Raw genomic sequence first — 19,016 nt, 5'->3', positions numbered from 1 at the left:
CTTTAAATTGTAGTTGCTATCTATTGAGTAGGAATTTTCAGTATTCAGAATGCCAGTATGGCTCCTGTTATCAGTGCTGAAGCAGTCTTAAGAGATAGACTTCACAGAAGAGGCAACACAGCAAAATACAGCATGCAGTAAAGCACCTTAATTTTCCTTCCATCATGGGCTGACCACAGAGATCGCACCAAGATGCAGAGGATACACCTACAGATTTTGAGCATATAGCACTGTGGAAGGGTTTAGCTGACAATGCGCCAGGGTTAACACTTGAATTCAACGTCCCATAGGTGAATGTTTCTTAACCGCTATAAACTGAAGGGCTAGCTAAACATTTTGGAAGTATACCCCCGGATTTTTTTGTGCCTGGCTCAGGTTTGCCAGGGCCAGGTGGAATGAATGAAGAACTTAGCTTTTATGTAAACAAAGTGTTATTGTTGTACTGTTATAATTACAAGCATTTTAAATTAGGTATTGACAGCAGTTGAGAGACACTTCTCGACTATGCCTGCTGGCAGGCAATGAGATGTCTACCAGCTCTTAAGGGGGAGCTGTATTGCAGGCTGTGAGAAGAACTCATTAACCAGCTAGTCTACGGCAGTGTTACTCAACATATGGTGTGTGGGCTGCTGGTGGTCTGGAAGACATTAGAAAGTGTTCTGAGAAACAGTTGCAAAAGAAAGGTAGAAGTAACCCCACATAGACAGATTCATGTTCCTGCACCATTGGCAGCTATGTGCCCGTGTCAGCAAGGAGCCCTGAGCTGGGCTGAGCGAGAATTGCCTTAGCCCCCCTGCATAACTCCGAATGGATGGATCTTGAGTAACTGCACATTAGGGGAACCTTTGCTTGATCAAATTGATGTAGAGCAAGATATTCTACATTAAAGAGAATGAACTCTGGCTCTTCTTTCCAGTGTTTTTGAAGCAAAGGATGGTCTAAAGGATGTTGCTTCTACATCCGTGTCGCTAGCAGTAATGACTGCTACAGGGAAACGGACGGCGGCAAGCCCATTTCCTTCACAGTGGGAGGAAAATAGTAGTTCAGGAGACCGTTAAACATTAGAAATACCTCTACAAGGTCCCTACAAAGATACACTCCATTTAGATTAAAGTCCCATAGGGCCAATTATCTTGGAAGAACATAAGAACTTAAACAAAAGCTGAGTTAGGTATGCTGCCCACCAATGGCTTTGAACAAAAATGGATGCAGTGAGAAAACTCTTGTGTATTATGAAAGTGAGAACATTTAGAGTAGGTCTGTGCAATAACCAACTTTTACTGTTCCCCAGGGATCAGTGTGCACAGGAAATACCTGTGGCATGCCTTCTTTTTCTGGAGATGACAGCAATCCTTTGGCAACTACTATATAATAAGTGCTTGATACTTTTAAAAATGTTGAGCTGTTGTTTTATGAATGTGCTTTGATTTTCTTGTGCCAGAGTCTTTCTGCTGCGCTCTGTGCCTTTTCCAAACATTCCCATTCCTATTGAGAATCTGGACATTTGTCTTCCAGTGCCATTAGTAGTCTATGACATTTTTCTCAGTGCTAGTATTGGGATGGGGCTAGAGCAAAAAGGGATGTGATCTCTCCCCTATGATCCTTGTGTAAAAATAATCTTTGTGGTCTGTTCTAGTCTATGTCTGGGTGGCATTGGGCTTCTGGAGATGGAGGCATGACTTGACACTGTGTTGTGTCTGGAAGGTCAGGGCACACAAGCTTGAAATGCTTTGTTTCAGTTAATGCTTTTTAGGAGTAGGTTGAGTAACTTCTACAAGACCACGAAGCAGAGCTCAGTGCAAGCAGTGGGGTTAAAGTCTGCCTTTGTGTCACCTGTTAGACCGCAGTTTTAACTGATCATTTAATTGTTTTGAATTGACCTGAGAGTTGTAGTGCGCTAAACTTTTATGTAAGGGATTTTGAAAATGAGCCAGTTATAAGACATTGTTGCAACAAGTTCCTAAAAGTGTTTACCACATGGTCTTGAAAATACATCTTTAATTTAACATAACAAAAGGAGTTTCTTAAGAGAGGACACAGTAACCAGTCTGAAGTCTAATAACTGAACATGCAAGCCTAAATGGTTTTAAAATACTACTTGCTTAAATAAGAATCATTAACCTTGTAACTGATAATGAGAAAAATGCTTGTGCCATTAGTGGTTTACCACTTTGGTTCCTAAAGGATAAAAACAACTTCATAAAAGAGACCACAGACTGTCCATTTTCAGCCTCAGTGCAGGGCAAATGCTTCAGAAAATATGAAACCCATCATTTAAAATAATAATTTAGTATTTGTGTTTAGGAAACATGGTCAAAATACCCTTTGAACACATTGGAGTGCAGTGATATGGGGCTGCGTGGCTGCAGTGGAGTGGGGAGCCCCGATGCCATGCTGGAAGGCCTGGCCCCTTGTCTCCTTTCCCCTGTCCCCTTGTCCCCAGCTAGTGCCCCCGCCAGGGAGAAGTACAGGTGCAGCCTGTGTCTTACCACGTGCTTCGGGTACCCTCACCTGGGCTAGTAAGTCTGTCTAACTCACCTTCCCTCTGGCAATAGCACGGGGCTGGTGAGGCAGATGAGGACAGCGTGGGATCCTTTCTATCTTGGCCCAGATGTCACCTGTTGCAAGAGTAGATGGAACTTTTAGTGTTCCCTTGGGGGAAATAAATGGCTCTGGGTCTGGAAGGTGCCTAGTGTCTCAGGGCGTTGCTGGGGCTTGGCAGCTCAGGAACAGCGCCAGCAATGACAGTACAGTCTCATTTAATTTGTCTGTCTGGGTCAACAGCTCTCTTTTCTCTGAGGCTGATCCCTTCCCTTTCCTCCGCACCCCTTTTCCCCTCCAGGCAAATGGATCTGTACCCTATCTCCTGCTCAAGTTTGTGGAAGGACTCACATTGACTTCAGTCAGAACTGAATCAAACCCTTGAAAAGACCTGGTGTTTCTTCTTCTGAAAGTCACACTTAGGACTCAATGCACTGTATTCTTGTCTTGTTTTTAGTAAGGGCAGCTGCAGGTTGAACTGTTCTCTCAGACTATCTCTGACTGTAAATACAATTACAGTAGGTTTTATTGATGCTTCATGCAGCCGTATTAAATTGACAATGATGTTTGCTCTTATGTAAAAATGGAAAGTTTCCCCAGCTCCCCCCGTTAAAATGACTGTTGTGCCTTATCCAAAATGAAAATCAATCAAAGAAGGAACACAGCTGGGCAAATGACAAGAGAAGCAGAGCTGTGCCAAGGTGAATTTTTATGGAAATGCTCTCCGAATAGTATTTCCATGAAAAGGCAACTTACAGATGTAGGCTGCATTTTCATGAGGGAAAGTGTAAGGTACCACACCCTGAATCTGACAAGGTCTATAAACTTTTCACGTATTTTAAATTTAGGCAACAAAGAGGCCGTATTTAAGACACAAAGGTTTTCTTCTTTACTGTAATGTAATCATGTTAGCCTCAAGGATGGAAAAAGTAAGCTAAGAAAAGAAAAAAAAAGGATGTTTATGGAAGAAACATTTCAAATATAAGGCTAAATTAACTAATGTATTGAAAGGGAAATTTTCTCTTTCATAAGAAATCTGACTTTGACTTTCAACAGCATCCTAGTTATGACAATGGCTCTTAAGTTTATATCAAACTGTGTGGTGGTTCTCTTAGTAAAGAAGGATGAGTGGTGCAAAAACTTGTTCCTGTTGATGACATGGAGATTTTTCTCATTCACTTTGATAGAAACAGCATTAGGGGAAGAATATAAAAGGCAAGAAATGAAGGATGATTGATGTTAGCGCTCAAAGAACAGGAGAGGAAAAAAAGCAAAATGGTAAAAACATCAACATATGCTTGAAATTGTCACACTTAGATCTAGTTAAGCATATATTTTTGGAGGTGTTGTAGCCTTTGCGATGGGCTGGTGTCCAAATGGCCTGACCAAGTTCACTATAGACTTATGGCTAACTGCAGAGCTCTTGCAAAAGTTGATTTTTGGAATCTATTCTTTTTCCCTTGCTTATGGGATTTTTCAGTTTATCCCAAGCAAGGTTGAAATATGCTGAGAAATTCTTGGGACAGCCTTGGAAATTTCCAGCTTATTCCCGGATGTCGCCTTCTGAAAAAGATGGGAATACATTTTTTGTTTTAATTTATGATAGCTTAAAACTTTATGTCGCTGCTATTTTAAGAACAATAATCCAGGGTTGTTAAACTGACTTGTTTGCTTTTCCTTTTGACATTTCCAGTGATAAGTTGGATGTAATAACACTAAGCATATTCTCATATCATCGTCTCAGAATTCTTTACCATCGCAAAGAATATGACTGTGTTTCTGCTATTAAGCATAAAGGCATTTATCAGATGCAGCAGTTTCTTCATAAAGGCCAGTAATGGTGACCCTATTACAGGAGACCTTTGAAATGGGTAGGTCTTGCCTCTGATTGATAGTTTGGAGTAGAGGTATGTGAATGCCATTTCTTTTAAAGAGTATTTGCCAAAACCCACCCACCCAACCAAACAAACAAACAAAAAAAGGAAAGGAAACTCAAAGGGACTGAATTTGAGAGTCTATTTGGTCATGGCATTAAAAAGAGAAGATGTGCTTTCTAAGGGGCCAACATGTCTGTTGCTTCCCCATACTGATGTATTTCTGCTCCCTACATCCCAGGCAGTTGTCTAGCTAGGGATCGATTGCAAACATCAGCGCATCTTGGAGGGGTCTAGCCACTCAAGGGTGTGCACAGCACCTTGCAGGAACGAGCCCTGAAGATGCCAAGAGGAATCGCTGGCTAGCAGCGTGGGGGAGCACATCCCTGCGCGTGAGGTGACAGTGGGCAGTGTCCCTGCACCTCTCACTCAACCTCCCAAGCTGGCACGAAGCCCATATAATAAATGTAATAAGCCATGGAAAATACATCAGTAGCACGTGCTGACATCAGTGGAACACACATGAGGACTGTGAAAGGGATCCTGTTACCCCCTGTTAAGTTGCGCAAGGCTTTAATCCAGTGGAGAGCAAAATGTTAACCCTTGCAGAGCTCTCCCAGGGTGGAGGGACAAGGCAAGCCAATGCCTTCTTATTTCTTTGGGGTTTAACTTCAGGAGGGCTATATTAGCGTAGAAGTGCCATGGGGGATCAAAAGCCCAAATGGCTCAGCAAATATTGCTGATGACAGTGGCTGTCCTGGGATGGGTGAGTACAAGGCTGAGTTCAATCTGCTGCAGTCAATAAACTGTTTGTGTTGCACTTTCATGGTCTGTGACATCAGAAGAAGCATCGGAGTGAATTATAGCCTTCTGTTTACTCTGGGACTGTTTATAATCCCTTGTGTAGTAGAAGACAAGCTTCACTACAAGAAGCAATTCACAGAACATTCTCCTAAAGAGAAGAAAAATCAGTTTATGTCAGTGTATGGCTTCCTACTGCCTCTGGTGTACCCCCTCCCCTCAACACATGAACGTATTCATGCATCTTCTGCCTAGCACGAGAAAAGGGATATTGCATCTTTAGGCTATTTCCCCAGTGCTTTTATTTTTCAGCCCACTACAGGAAGGGTTCATAGAGTGTATCCAGATAGATATTTTTGTTCCCCCACCTTGGGTTTCAGTCCCAAGACTGCCAATTAAATTATCCCATAAATCCTCCATTATAGGTAGTAAAACCTAATTTTAGATTTCCTGCCCACTCTAGTGTCCTGCCTGATTGCTACCAGTTGGATAGAGGCTCAACCTGTTAAGCAGACAATTGTAGTGAAATGACTGTTTCTTTCTGTGCCACATGTGGAGAACTTTTTAATATGTGGCATTTGGTCATAATTCTCTCTGACTATTTTCTGCCTTTTAGTCACTTAATTTTTTTGTAGGGCTGCAAAGTAGACATCTGTAATTTATTCTTTTGTCAAAAAGTTTTGTGAGAGAAAAAGCTGTTACAATGTGGATTAGGAGGAATGTTAACCTGCCTGCCACCACTAAAACAATAATAGTTTAAAATTAGTTCTTATATAATTCCTGCTAAAAAGAAAAGCCCTGTATTAATAGAGCTAACACATTCCTGTGCAAGCTGAAAATATTTTAGGTCAGCTGAAAATAAATGTATTCTTTCAAATGTATTAGCTCAAATACAAATATATTGTTTAGCTGGGAACAGTACTAATTTTCTTGAGGGCAGCTTCTGCCAACCATATCCTCACTGAGGAGCACTTCAGTTCACATACATTCTTGTTAAAGATTCCCATTTTATTCTGAGGCTAAACAACCCCTAGCTTGGTCGTCCTCTTCATAAACTTTATTGAGGACAAATAATAAATTAGGTGGGCTCTGTTGTCACACAAAGTCATTTACCATGTGAATAAGGTGTAAGCATGTGCCCGTTCATGCCCTGATCTTTGCTAAAGGGATGTTTGTATTAATGTGGAGCACTTCTTTCACTGAGATTCAAGGAGAATTCAAGGATCTGTTGGTGTGGAAAATCGAAGCCTAAAATACTGAGAAATTAATGCCTTTCTTTGGCTGTCTGCTAGTTTTTGTTGCTGTTGTTATCTTGGTAAAATTCCTAACAACTCATCCAAATCTAAGGTTTTAATACTGTAGAGATGCCTGAGTATATCTCATACCTTGACAAAACACTGTCTTTTTGAATGTGACTGTATTTCCTGCTCGAATGAATTTGCAATGTTTTAACAACCCTGTGTTAAATCAGGAAGGTGTGTGGCAGTCGGCAAGGGGCTTTTTCATCTGCAGAACATAGTGACAGGAAGTTGTAGAATTTAATTCAAAATATAAGGTGCATATAATCTTACGGGCATTTGCAAAAGGGAAAATGCGTCTAAGAGAGGGGTTATGCTAAAGCAGAAAAGACTGCTTCTGGGACTAATGTCGCGTATGTGCAGAACCAAGACTTCCCCCTGAGATCCAGCTTCTGGGATCTGTCACCGGGCTTGCATAGATGTGCTCCAGGTAAGTCTGTGGGTAACAACCCTAGCATGGGGTTGTCGCTCCTGTACAACTGCACTAACCCGTCACTCAGAAAGCAGCGTGTTGGAGGGAAGGAGCACTTCTTTTTGATAGACAGAATTCATTTTTTTAGTGATCTGCACAGAGCACGTCAGCCACACGTGCAGGCGAGCAGCAAAACGAAGCAACCCAACTTTGGCACCACTGTCCTCCGTGGATTCTCTGATGTCTAATTAAGGGCACTCATTTCTTAGCTCTCCCCTCGGTGGAGGCTCTAACAAAATCTCCCTGCTTTACCCAGCTGTTGCTTCCCCGACTCTTTAACGAACATAGTATTTTCGACTCTATTAACCTCTTGTTAAATCTGGGAAAAATTGGGAAATCATTCCTAAGTTGCTGGAAGGTCAAGAAACACTCATGCATGTGCACAGCATGATATCTTAAGTCTCATTTCTTCAAGAACTGGGCCAAAAATGGAACTAAAGTGGTTTCCCTGCTGAAAGGATCTTCTCCACCTAACTTTGTTTCTTATACTGTGACTGTATGTGGGGAGATTATCATTTGTTGAGTGATCCCTGAAGCACTGTATAAAAAATAAAACATACATAAAGACTAACAAAGAAAAGAAGAAAGAAATGTAGGCCTCCCAGTCACAGAGGTGTTCCTTTAATGACTGATGAAATATTATATGTATTTTTCCAGTGATATTATTCGTACCTCTAGGTATTAGGGGCCGTCCAGGCCAAGTAAGAGTGGTCACCTCCGTAGACGCTTACAAACAGAAGATAGACAGATGGTTTGTTGGAGAATGTAGAAAGTGGGAAGCAATCCACATGTTTTCTGTACTAAAGTTACACTCTACCTCATGTAATTCACTGAGTGCAAGAGCGATGGACAGTGCTGTTCAGAGTACTGAGCTCTGTGATCTACTGAATTTCTTAGTTGTGTAGTTTGGTCCAGAAATCACTCCATGCAGCAGAATTGTGCTACACAATCAAAACTTTAAGTCCCTTGATACGGTGGCTGTAAAGAAAACCTAAAAATGTAATCCAAGCGACTCTTACCACTCAGTAACATCTATATCTCTGTAGCTAGCATGGGGAAAGAATTCTTCAAAGCGAAGAGCACGCCTGATTTATCTGTGGGGCATAATTCTGTAACCTAATCATGGCATGTTAAACATCAGTACTGTAAATTATTTCTCAGTTGAATTTTTGGTATCAAACTGCCAGCAACACTCTCATCTGTGCCAGATGTCACAGCCACCCTATATAGCATCTCCTGCACTTCAATACATGTTTGTTGTACACAATTTTTAATTTAGGAGCAGCAAAAAATGGAGGTAATTTGATACCCAGTTCAGTAACACTGGAAATTTTACATTGGTTGTACTGGGCATTTGCATACTTATCTCATTAAAAAATATTAGCTTTTTACATTGAGCTGAGATTTCTGCTAAATATCCAACATCCTGCGTGGGAATATTGTAATTCCAGGTATCCGGCTGCAGAATTTGGACTAGGCTTGTGTCAAGCCTATGCTGTCTTGAATATGCTACTGTTATCAGAAAAGGAAAAGTCTCTCTGGTATGCTAAGACGAGGGGACGTGCTGGAGTTTGTAATTTTAGCATTACAGATTCTTTATTATTAATAGATTAGTGGGGATTTTTCCAAAGACTCCTATGAGTCACAAGAGCTCCTGTTACTAAATTTCATATGCTCAGTTATTTATACAAGTATACATCAGGTCTTATGGTCTTTTCAGCCCAGAACGAGCCAAGATACTGTAAGTGTAAATGCAGTTTATTGAGTTTTGAAGATCATAAATATCTCTTTTAACATCTGATTTATCTGGAACTGTGCAAATCTAAAGAGATGTCTCACAATAAGGAGAGGAGGGACATATGCTGCTCCCTTGGGCAAACTGTGTATTTATACCCAGAATGAAACCTTGGCAGAGAGTAGTTGGAATTAACTGACACCACCAAGGCAGTTCTACTTTATGTACTGCAAGGTTATGTTAGTTTTAAATGTTCATTTATTTTGCTGATTAAGGGTACGATTCTGCTCCTAGCAAAGTTCCGAGTGAAAATTCCTGTTGATTTTATAGCTGCAGATTATTATACGAATCTGATGGGGAAAATTTGCATACCTGTGATGAGAAGCTGAGTTTTCTGCTTTCTCATGTAGACACTAGGAGTTCAAAGCTTGCGAAGGGCATGCTTTTCTTGCTGGAGCATGCCCGAGGGGAGGTGTGCTTGATCCCTGCTTCCACCCGTGAACCTTGGGAGTGTCCGCGAGCGGTGCCAGAGGTCCTTGCAGCCCTGTGATGCTGGCTCCTGCTCTGGGAACTCAACCTCGCAGCTATGAACAGCTTCGGGTGTCTGCTTGTCTGCAATGGCAGGCTGCGGTCCTGGCAAGTGGTCGGAGCGTTATCGGAGCGCTATCAGTGCTCTCGCCCTGCTTCTGCTGGACCCTCTGTGACTGCACAGAGTTGGCTTGAGAGCCGCTCATCCTGGCTTTTATTCCCAGCAAACTGGGTCAGTCTTCTGCTGGTAAAATTTGGAGGTGGCAAAGTGTGGAAAGCAAAAACATGCCTACCGTGCAAAGGAACAGCAAGATACCGAGTCCCATTTACAGGAGTCCTGCTTTTTTCTTTCCTGTGGCTTCCCCAAAACAAGCAGAAGAGATAAAGTCTCAGGCAGAGAAAAATGTGAGAACAGGAGTTTCAAGGGAGGAAATAAAATGACAATTGTGTGTTCTTCAATTCATTTCCACCTCCCAGCATATATTTATCTGGACTTCATGGCATCTTTCTGTTTTTGTACCATGCAGAAGCAGTCCAGCCAGACCCCAGCGATACCAGACCTCGGTATACAAGTGAGCCAGCCGCAGACAGCTCCACATGGAGACTCCTCCATGCTGGTAAATAACAGGCAAAGGGATGTCATCAGCTCAGTGGGTTCCTGAGCATATCTACTGCTGCCAGCCCACCAGGCACATTGGTGCTCCAAGGGTGGCTCGGTGATCACAGATCAAGATGCTGTCATTTGACTCCCCAGCTGTTTGTACGGGTATTTTCCAAGGTTTTGTTGCTTTAGCCTTCACTGCAGGCGATCACGCAGCTGGCAACCTGTCCTCTTCCTCCATTGCCATCAGCAACAGCTTCGGATGTCTCATATTCCAAACAACCAGCGAGGTCCTGGAAAACTGAATGACAGCATAGCCATTAATAAGAAAGAGCTGAAAAGAAATGCCTGATTTAATGTTGTTATTGAGACCTTCCTGGGTATTAGAGACTGTTTTACAGCAAGGTGCTAGCTAGAAGAAAATGAAGAAATGAGTAGTGGGCATGGAAAAAAAATCAGGACGACATAATGGTCTACATTCTGTCAATCTTTCAGTTTCTTCAGATTGTTTACGCTCTGAGTAGGAGGCCAGCATTTTTAATGGTATGTGTGTCAGCCTGAATTTCTGCCCTTTGCTGCTAAATGATTTTATTTCATGACATTATTTCTGTGCAAAATGCTAGAAAAATGTAGCTACATACAAAAAAGCTCGTGTTAAACAAGTGGTTAAATGTTATGTATATCATAATAATATGTTAGAGTAATTTTTCTTTGAACTGTAATCAAGATATTCAAAGTAATTAGTGAGTTTGAGCGTTCCTTGTTGTCCATTTTGAGGCTTACTTTTAGCAGATGGATGCTCAGGAGTTTTTGAAAATTTGCCCTCTCTCTTGCCTTGATTGGGTTCACAAAACCACTAGTCTCTTTGGAAAATAATTACTTGTACTTTTAGATTTAGTAGAAAAATAGATACAGATTCTTGCTGCCATGGAAAAAATTTTTAAGAAATTATTTGCACTAGTATTTATCTTCGTCTGTCTTTTCTTGCTATCACACCACTACTGAAGTGGAATGAGAGACAAATATTGTCTTCTTGAAAACTAAAGCTGATCAGGAATTGTCCTTATGTCATTTCTTTCAGCTATGATAAAAAAGTAAGAATTTAGAGTATTCTGATTAGTTGAAAGACAGTAATAGGAGTGTTTTCAACAAAATGAAACAATACAGTTTCATTTTCCACAAGTGAATGAACGTGATGCATCAAGGCATCAAGGTGACGGTGATAAATATGAGGAATATGGTACCTGAAGGTGCAAAATGCAATGTCTGATAGAAAGAATTTTGAAAAAAAAATTATATTAGGTTAAAATGATAAAACTTGCTGAAGACATTCTTGTTGGTAGGCAAACATGAGACAACTTTGCATATATACTTATTTTCTTGTGGGAGGTCAGTATGGGCACAGCTGGCTGTGCACCCGATTGTTACCTTGGCAGGGAACTTTCTCCCTTTAGACCTCATGCCGGTAGTAGAGAGCTGCTTTTCTACGGAGTACGGTATGTTGAGCTATAGGGTGACTTCAGTTATGCCCTCTGCCATGCTCCCTCTCTGTGTGCCTGTCATAAAGTAAAAGCTGTTTTGCAGGATAAGAGAGGAATTAAAGTGTCACTCTGGTCATAAGAATGCTTGAGCACACTGGGCATATAAGACACCCTGTGCTGTTGTTACTTTACTCTGACAGGTGTAGTATTGAAGGGACTGGCAAAAAGTAGAGTACTGGGATGTCCTCTCTAATCTTCTGACCTGACAGCTGGCAAATGTGTTCCTCTGCTTTTCTTCTGCCATCATCTCTTCTTGCCTTCTTGTGGAAAGCAATATCTTCTTTCAAGAAACAAGTTTTCTCCTTACTTGTCTCTAGGTTGCCTCATACACTTTATGCTCTTTTCCTTTATTTGGCTTCTACCTGATGACTGTAGCAGAGATAGCCTATATCCAGAGGGCATGTTAGTTAAGCGGGGAATCTGCCTATGAAATTGCTCCCAGAATGAGCTTTTTCCAATGATTATGGAAAATAACAACAATAAAATGGGAGCATTATTTACCTGCTAATTTGTGTCAGTGCAAAGACGAGCATGGAAAATGGGAGGGTGTGATCTGTGCTAATTTCTAACAAGCTTGTAACTAGTATCCAAGGTGTAGGTTTAAATTCTTAGTCCTAAGTAATTTGCGATTCAGTTACTTGAGGTATCACAGTTTGCCATAGCTGAGATTAGAAGAGGCAGGAAATTCTCTGTAAGGAGTTCTTGTTCCTAAACCCGGATTATTATTTTTAAATCCCTAGAACAACCTCCTTCCTTTATGGTGAAGGAATGGAGGATGGGGTGGATATATTTATGGGCAGTCCTTTCAGTTATGTTACTTAGTGATCTTTCATTTGTTTCACAGATTTCCAGAACATTGGGTGGGTGCCCACAATTGTGTTTCAAAACATTCTGGATAATAATTTTTTCTTCTGTACTCTTCTTTTGCGCTGTTGTGAATCCAGCCATTAGAAATGTTGTCCTTGAATACTCAGACCTCAGTTCAAATCCCTACCATGGTTTAAGTAGAGTGTGGATGTAAAATGGAATCTCTCCTGTTTGGGATATCCTCATTATTACAGTAAAGGGAATATTACATTAAATGTACATTATTATGTGGGTACATTTTGAACAAAATGTTTAGTCACAGAGGGAGAAAGACTGTAGCCCAGTAGTTGAAACACCTGATAAGTAGGACACATACCTGCTAGTCTTGACTACAGTGAATGTCTAATTATTTATGTAAACCATAACATTGCCACAAGGAGCAGTTAAAAGACCCACTGTGCCTTTGTATATCCCACTGCATGTGTCTTGGAGCGTGCTCTCAGGAATCATGTGCTCTCACTCAGAGGATGGAGTTGAACCTGCCTCTTCCATGTGCCAAGTGAATGCTGCAACCACTGAACCACTGGGGCAGAGAGAGGTAAACAGCACTGGAGGGCAAGAGCTGTGACATGGCTACTTTTCTTTTTTTTTTTTTCTTATTTCACACAATATTTGTGCTGCAAACTTGGTTCAACTCTTCTAATAGTGATGACTAAAAGCTGCATCTTTTTTTCACTGCAAAAAATGCATGAGGCTGCTATCCCTTCATTCAGACAAGAAGTCTCTTGCTTAGAGTGACGACCACAGAGAAATAAAAATATCAGCAGTATTCCAGTCACTAGTACTGAAGCATTGTCCTGTCTTCTGTTCTGCAGGGTTTCAACATGCTCTGCTTATGATTCAGTCTTGTTTGATTTTGTTTTCTCTGTGATTGTATTTTTATGTAAATACTTTTCATTGGCTTGTGCTTGCCTAAAGCCAATTGCCTTTGGACTCCAAAGGAACATTCCCACTGGTTTCAATGGAAGAGTTGCTGTTTATCCCTGTGTAGGGGGTTTTAAGCTAAGTCAATGATAAGAGAGTTGTAGAACAGCTACAGCTACCCAAGAAACCTTTATATTGAGACCAGTGCCCGTTTCCAGCCTGTGAATAACAGAAGGCATCAATTAAATTCAGCTGACTTATTTTGATGCAAGTTCATATGTAGACCAGCCCTCAAGTTAATAGCTAAAGAAGCATGGCAGAGAGGAAGAGGTATACTTTGTAGCTAGGCATTAAGTATTTATTTCCTTAAATGGAACTTCATGTTTTCTTTATATTCTGTAACAAGAATCCCATTCCACAGTAAAAAAAGAAAAAAAAAGAAAGAAGTTTCTAGATTAGGGAGAAGAGCTGCCCAAATGTATTGAGAAGGTGCTTGGGCCAAGAGGGGGATTTGGTTACTGTTTTAAAATTCTTTTTTTTTTCTTTTTACCCCGTTCATTTGCTCTGATCCTAGCAGAGATGTGGGGTTTTGTTGCAGATGGTTCTTATACATACTGAAAGGATTGTATACTCACAATATGCTCCATAAGCTGTTAAATGCCGTAAAAGCCTGGCAAACTTAATTGTTTGCATCCTGCCATTAGAGTTCCCTCTGAAGTCTGTCACAGGGACATAATTCCATTCTAATTAAAGCTATTCCCCTTTTCCAAATGTGAAACTGGCCTAATTATGACTAATTGTTTCACAAATATAAAGTAGGCCTAACTGTTCCTTAACCCTTGACAAGATTGCATGGTTTACTGTTAGCTAAGCAGAACCCCTGCAAAGGTGCTTTGCCTCTGTTATGCACCATTGGGATGACAGACTAGCCAGTGGGAAAGTGAGAGTATTTGGAGCATATTGTTAATTTGTCATCACTGATGGTGAAAATGGTCCCCTGAGGTCACAGTATGTGGGTCCCCTGCTGACATACTGTGACCTCAGAAGTGAGATGAAGATTTCCAAATCACTGTGCTTTGTAGTCTGCTGAAAACACCAGCACTCTTCTCCTCCTGCCTTCTTGCAACAAGGAAAGGAAGAAAAAGTGTCATGGCCAGTTATTCCAGGCAAGATAGAACTTAGTTTTATAGGGTCTGTGGTGTTGTGGCATTGGCCAGGGAAATCCTGAGTCATTACGCAGTTATTTGGTACTCAAAGAACAGTTCTGATTACAGCAAGTTCCTATGCACTGCTGAGTCCTTAGTACCTATGTACAACTTCTGTGTACCATAGAGAGAATATCATACGTATTACTAATACCATCTTAGTTAACTTTCCCTGTGATGTGAATCTTTCTAAAGTGATGGAATTTGATTCCTTTTTGTTTTCCTCATTTTGGAAAATTGATCAGTCTCAGAGTGCTCTCCAAAGCCACTGCTCATTTCCTCATCAGTTTGGGACAGACCCACAGCCCACTGATATGAGTGGGAGCTAAGTAGGATCTGAGCCTTAAATCTTTGCAGTTCATATTTGAGACTGAGTCAGTTAGCTACTTAGGGGGTTCCTCTGCAAGGTCTGAACTGCTCAGAGCTGAAGCATGCTAGCAGTATACAGCCAGTGCTGTAAACCCTCTAAAAGTTGCTATGTTGAAAAATTGTGACATACACCAACTGCAAGCTTCAAAGACCATGGAAGTAGCGATGATGATTTGTTTCTTTTTCGTCCCAACTATATTTCACTAACAGGTTGCACAAAGATGAGTCAAAGCTTGGGGTGAAAAGGATAGTGATTTTTTTTTTTTAATTCTATGAGAAATGCAGTCATAGTTGTTTTAGATCTGGTATTTGACATTTATACATGCCTAGCACATAAAAAAGTGGAAGAAATGTGGGGATCTAGATTTAAAGAAATATTTGACATCACTCAGTTAAATTCTTTGAACTTCCAACTTGTTTTTTTCTATTAAGACTACATTCATTTAAAGAAATGGGAGACCGATAGACTGATGTTTCAGAAAAAATAAACCTGGATTTACATGCTATCATGTCCAAAAGGTTCTTTAATACAAAAGTAAGTAGATTTCTTTAATGGTTAATAATTTTTGAGAACAGGAAATGACAAAAATAGAATTTTAGTGGAACTTTTAGAGCCACACCAGGACTTTGAACACATATTAAAGCTGTGGTAATACATTAATTGTGACAGTGTCTTAGAGGACAGATGTGGGCACAACAGCCACATGGCTATTCTTTTTACATCATTGCTGGGTGTGAAAGATATAATCCACATGAGATACCTACAATGCCTGTTTGGCCCTCAGAAAGGAAACATATCCTGACTCACTATTTAAAGGGTTCATATACTTTCTAACTCATGCCTTCACTTGTACATCTACGCACATTCAGCTGCCTAAATCATGTTAGTATCTGACTTGTCCATTAGATAATGTAGCACTGGGCAAAAGATCAGAAGGATGAGTGAAAAAAAGTCCAAAGTTTGCAGAACAGACACAAAATTGTTAGTGTGGTTTTCAGCTGTCTAATGGGAAGGTAGCTTCCGATTTCTTCTTGGAGGTGTGCTGCAAGAAAACAAGGGGCAACAGTCACAAGTTGCAACAGTGGAAAATCTGACTAGAAAAAAAGGTAAAAAAATCACTGTCGGGGCGATCAGACACTGGAACAAGAGCCTAGAGCGATAGTGTAATCCCTAGCCTTAGAAATATTCAGAGTTTGACTGGGCAAAGCCCAGAGCAGCCTGCTCTAATTGGCCCTGCTTTGGGCAGGCGGTCAGGACAAACGATGTCCTGTCCAACCTCAGTTTTCCTGTGATTCCCCTGCCCCAGAGTTCATATATGCTCCACTGTGTAGACACAGAAGTGCTGCAGGGAGCACGTGGTAGAGTCAGGAGCCATTGCTAAGTACAGCATCTTCTCCCAGCACAAGGTGGGATATCCTTGTGTGCTCTAGCTAGTGGAGAGAAACTCATGCTGGAGCAACACACTTGTGATGTTTTGCGGGGAGCTTACATTGATGGGGAGTAGAGAGGTTTTCCTGGCATATGAAGATGCAAGTAGAGATAAAAACTGGCCTACATTGTAAGTGCATGTCAACCAGAAAGCAGTTTAAGGGATCACTGATTCAACACCACAGCTGTTTTGGTAGGCCTTTCCCATTCAGGCTGGTTCTCCTTTGTTAGATCTCCGTGCGGGGCCTGGGGTTCACAGTATGGGAGACCTGGGGGCAAAGCTGGGTTTGGCGTCTCACTGGACGTGCCAACTCTGTTAACAGCATCTCTGTAGCTGACACAAAAGCCGTATGCTCAAATTACCTTCAGTACTGTTGCATATTGTAGAAATTGGTCAGAATCAGCACAAAAGAGTCAGCAGGGTTTTGGATGAAAAAATATTGGGAAAGTTTGAATAATTTTTGGATGAAGCATTTGTCAGCTCTGGCTGAGCACAGGAATGGGGGTGAGACTCTGAAATGAAGAAGAAGATTTTAGACATAAACACGACAGAAAATGTGAGCAGTTCATAGGTGTAAATGGAACTAGGGAAATGTGGAGCAGGGTGATGAGGACAGAGGGAAAAAGAAAGGAAATTGTTCATTGCATTCAAAAAATTACAGATAGATGTTGTTTAAACTTGGAGAACAGTGGCTGAAAAGCAAACAAACATATTGAGATATATAAAAACTCTTCCTAAACTTAGACTCTACAGTCAGATTTTGGACCTCCATAAAATCTCAGAAATTTGGTGGGCCCAACTCTCATCATTGTTTAGCAGAAAAATTTGAGGTGGGATCAACGTTTTGGAGGGAGAGAACATAGGAGATTTTTTTAATTATAAAAATACTGAAAGAACAATTTATTTGTTCTAAACAAGCTCCAAGTTTCATGTAGCTAAATAAATTCAGGTCAGATCTGTTTTGACAAGAGATCAAAAGGAAGGGTGGATGGCCAACCTGGGATGCAGGCAGTCTGTGCTAAATTCTGGCGATGAAATTCCTGAGAGACCTCACCTCACATATGTCTACAAACGATTCAGTGTTATGCATTGACTACTAGTTTTAAATGAACCAGCTCAGGTTAGATCAGCTAGAAGCAGACTGGCTACAGCAGCAAGGCACTGCAGCAAGGTTAATTGACCCTCCCAGTTGTTTCTCCCTAGTTCAGACCAGTTTCTTTCAGCATTAGCAGGGTAAACTCAACACACGTATTTCATGTCTGCTGCCAGCTGGGTTGTCCTAGCTAGCCAGTTGCCTGTAGACTCAAGTGTAACAGACTGCAGCCTTAACAGGTTTCTCAGCAGTGTAAAGTAGCCCAAGTACTTATTAATGCATTTAGACCATTTTATGTTCTGCATATGTCTCCCTCTGTATATTTCCATTTTCCCTTTTAAAAATCATGAGGTGTTCAAATACTAGAAACATTGGAACTGTATAACCGCTTAAGCTACATGGACAGTGGTGTCGTTTCCCCTAGGTTTGTTTGATGCTGGTGATCTGTGGGAGCTTGTGAAGGGGCCAGCCTTTAGAAACAGTCCAGAACATACCATTTTCATAGGGGACGAGGTGTTATTCTGGCTTCCCTAGCTAAAGAGATAGCCTTAATTATTTATTTCTCTAAAATTGCAACATATTTGTCAATGTTGTTACTTCCAGGAATTAATTATTTTCTTTAACAACATTCTTTATTAAGAGTTGCTGCTTCCTTCCAGTCATAACTGCCTTCAGAAGTGAGTGAAACACGTGTATGCCCATATAGTGGTTGGACTCCGATTTGGCATGGCTGAAATCTGTACTAGTTTTGCTGTTTACTTTAACATAAATGGGATTGTGCCCTGTGCCAATTAAGTGCTTTTGTGAACCATCATGATGGAAGGCACAGCAATAAATGTAATAAGATAATAAACTTTGGCCGTATTTCTATAGAAATGCGTAAGCCCATCTGTATGCCTTATGTCAATAAAAACAACTAATTACAGAATAACTAAATATAAAGGGCCCCACTGCTTAAGAAAATCCTCCTGTATCCTATTCCCCAGCTTCCTATTATATCTACTGATAGTCTGGTCCATAGACCATATTTGTTCCATTAAGTTCTCATTTTGAATTAAAGCTAAGCAAGAAGATAAGTGTAGCCTTATCCTGGCAGAGGCCTGTTCACGTCTTTATACATTGAAAGTAGTCCCATTTGCACTGGGGGAATTACTTCCAGTGTGCAGGGGTGCTTGCATTTGTAACTCTTTGCCACACTGGGGTCTTCCAAAGTTTTTCTGGAAAAACACACTGGGGTGAGCTAAACATGCCTTAACCCTGTAATCTCAGTTCTTCTCCAGCTCTGCATAAAATGCATTGTAATTTTTAATATTTCTTTTTCACTTACCCAAATGCAGAACCCCATACACAAGCAGTCAGCTGGTTTTGCTGCATTTTGTCTTCTGTGAAATAAGACTCAGTAAGCTAAATGTATTAATCTTGCACTCTGGTTTTAAATACTGTATGAGGTGAAATACAAATATTTCCCTTGCAATATAAAGCAAACATTCTAGGAGTTTTCGATTGAGCTTAATGAACTTCTTTCTCATGTGAAATTTATTTCTTCACACTTCTAGGTCAAACTTGCATCTTTGCTTAGTACATACTCAATAATGTGTTGTAAATTTTATGTTATGGCTTTACACTCGCTATTAGGAAATACACTTAGATCCACAAAACATTATTTTTCTAAGGACTTAACTTTAGACTTCACAATTTCACAAGTGACACATCCATGTTTCATCTAGCAAACTGCTGCAAAATCCAGATGCTGAAAAAATGAGCCTAAAATTATACATTCAGTCAGCCCTAGCTATT

General features: G+C 40.7%; 1 protein-coding gene across 6 annotated transcripts in view; it reads left to right on the top strand.

The window, feature by feature from the left end:
* The window catches only part of ERG (ETS transcription factor ERG), a 148,871-nt gene that overhangs the window by 10,439 nt on the left and 119,416 nt on the right, over positions 1-19,016 (top strand). Inside the window, exon 1 of one of the 6 annotated variants that reach the window (XM_064525072.1) lies at positions 9,944-10,393. The exons of the other annotated variants lie outside the window; for them this stretch is intronic. The gene's annotated coding sequence lies outside the window, so the exon portion shown is untranslated. Of the gene's footprint in view, positions 1-9,943; positions 10,394-19,016 lie in introns of those variants that run through there. 6 annotated transcript variants of the gene reach the window in all.

The sequence above is a fragment of the Dromaius novaehollandiae genome, chromosome 1 (genome assembly GCF_036370855.1).
Source record: "Dromaius novaehollandiae isolate bDroNov1 chromosome 1, bDroNov1.hap1, whole genome shotgun sequence".
NCBI classification, from domain to species: Eukaryota; Metazoa; Chordata; class Aves; order Casuariiformes; family Dromaiidae; genus Dromaius; species Dromaius novaehollandiae.
Note: the sequence above shows the minus strand (reverse complement) of the source record. Positions and strands in the feature narration are given on the sequence as shown.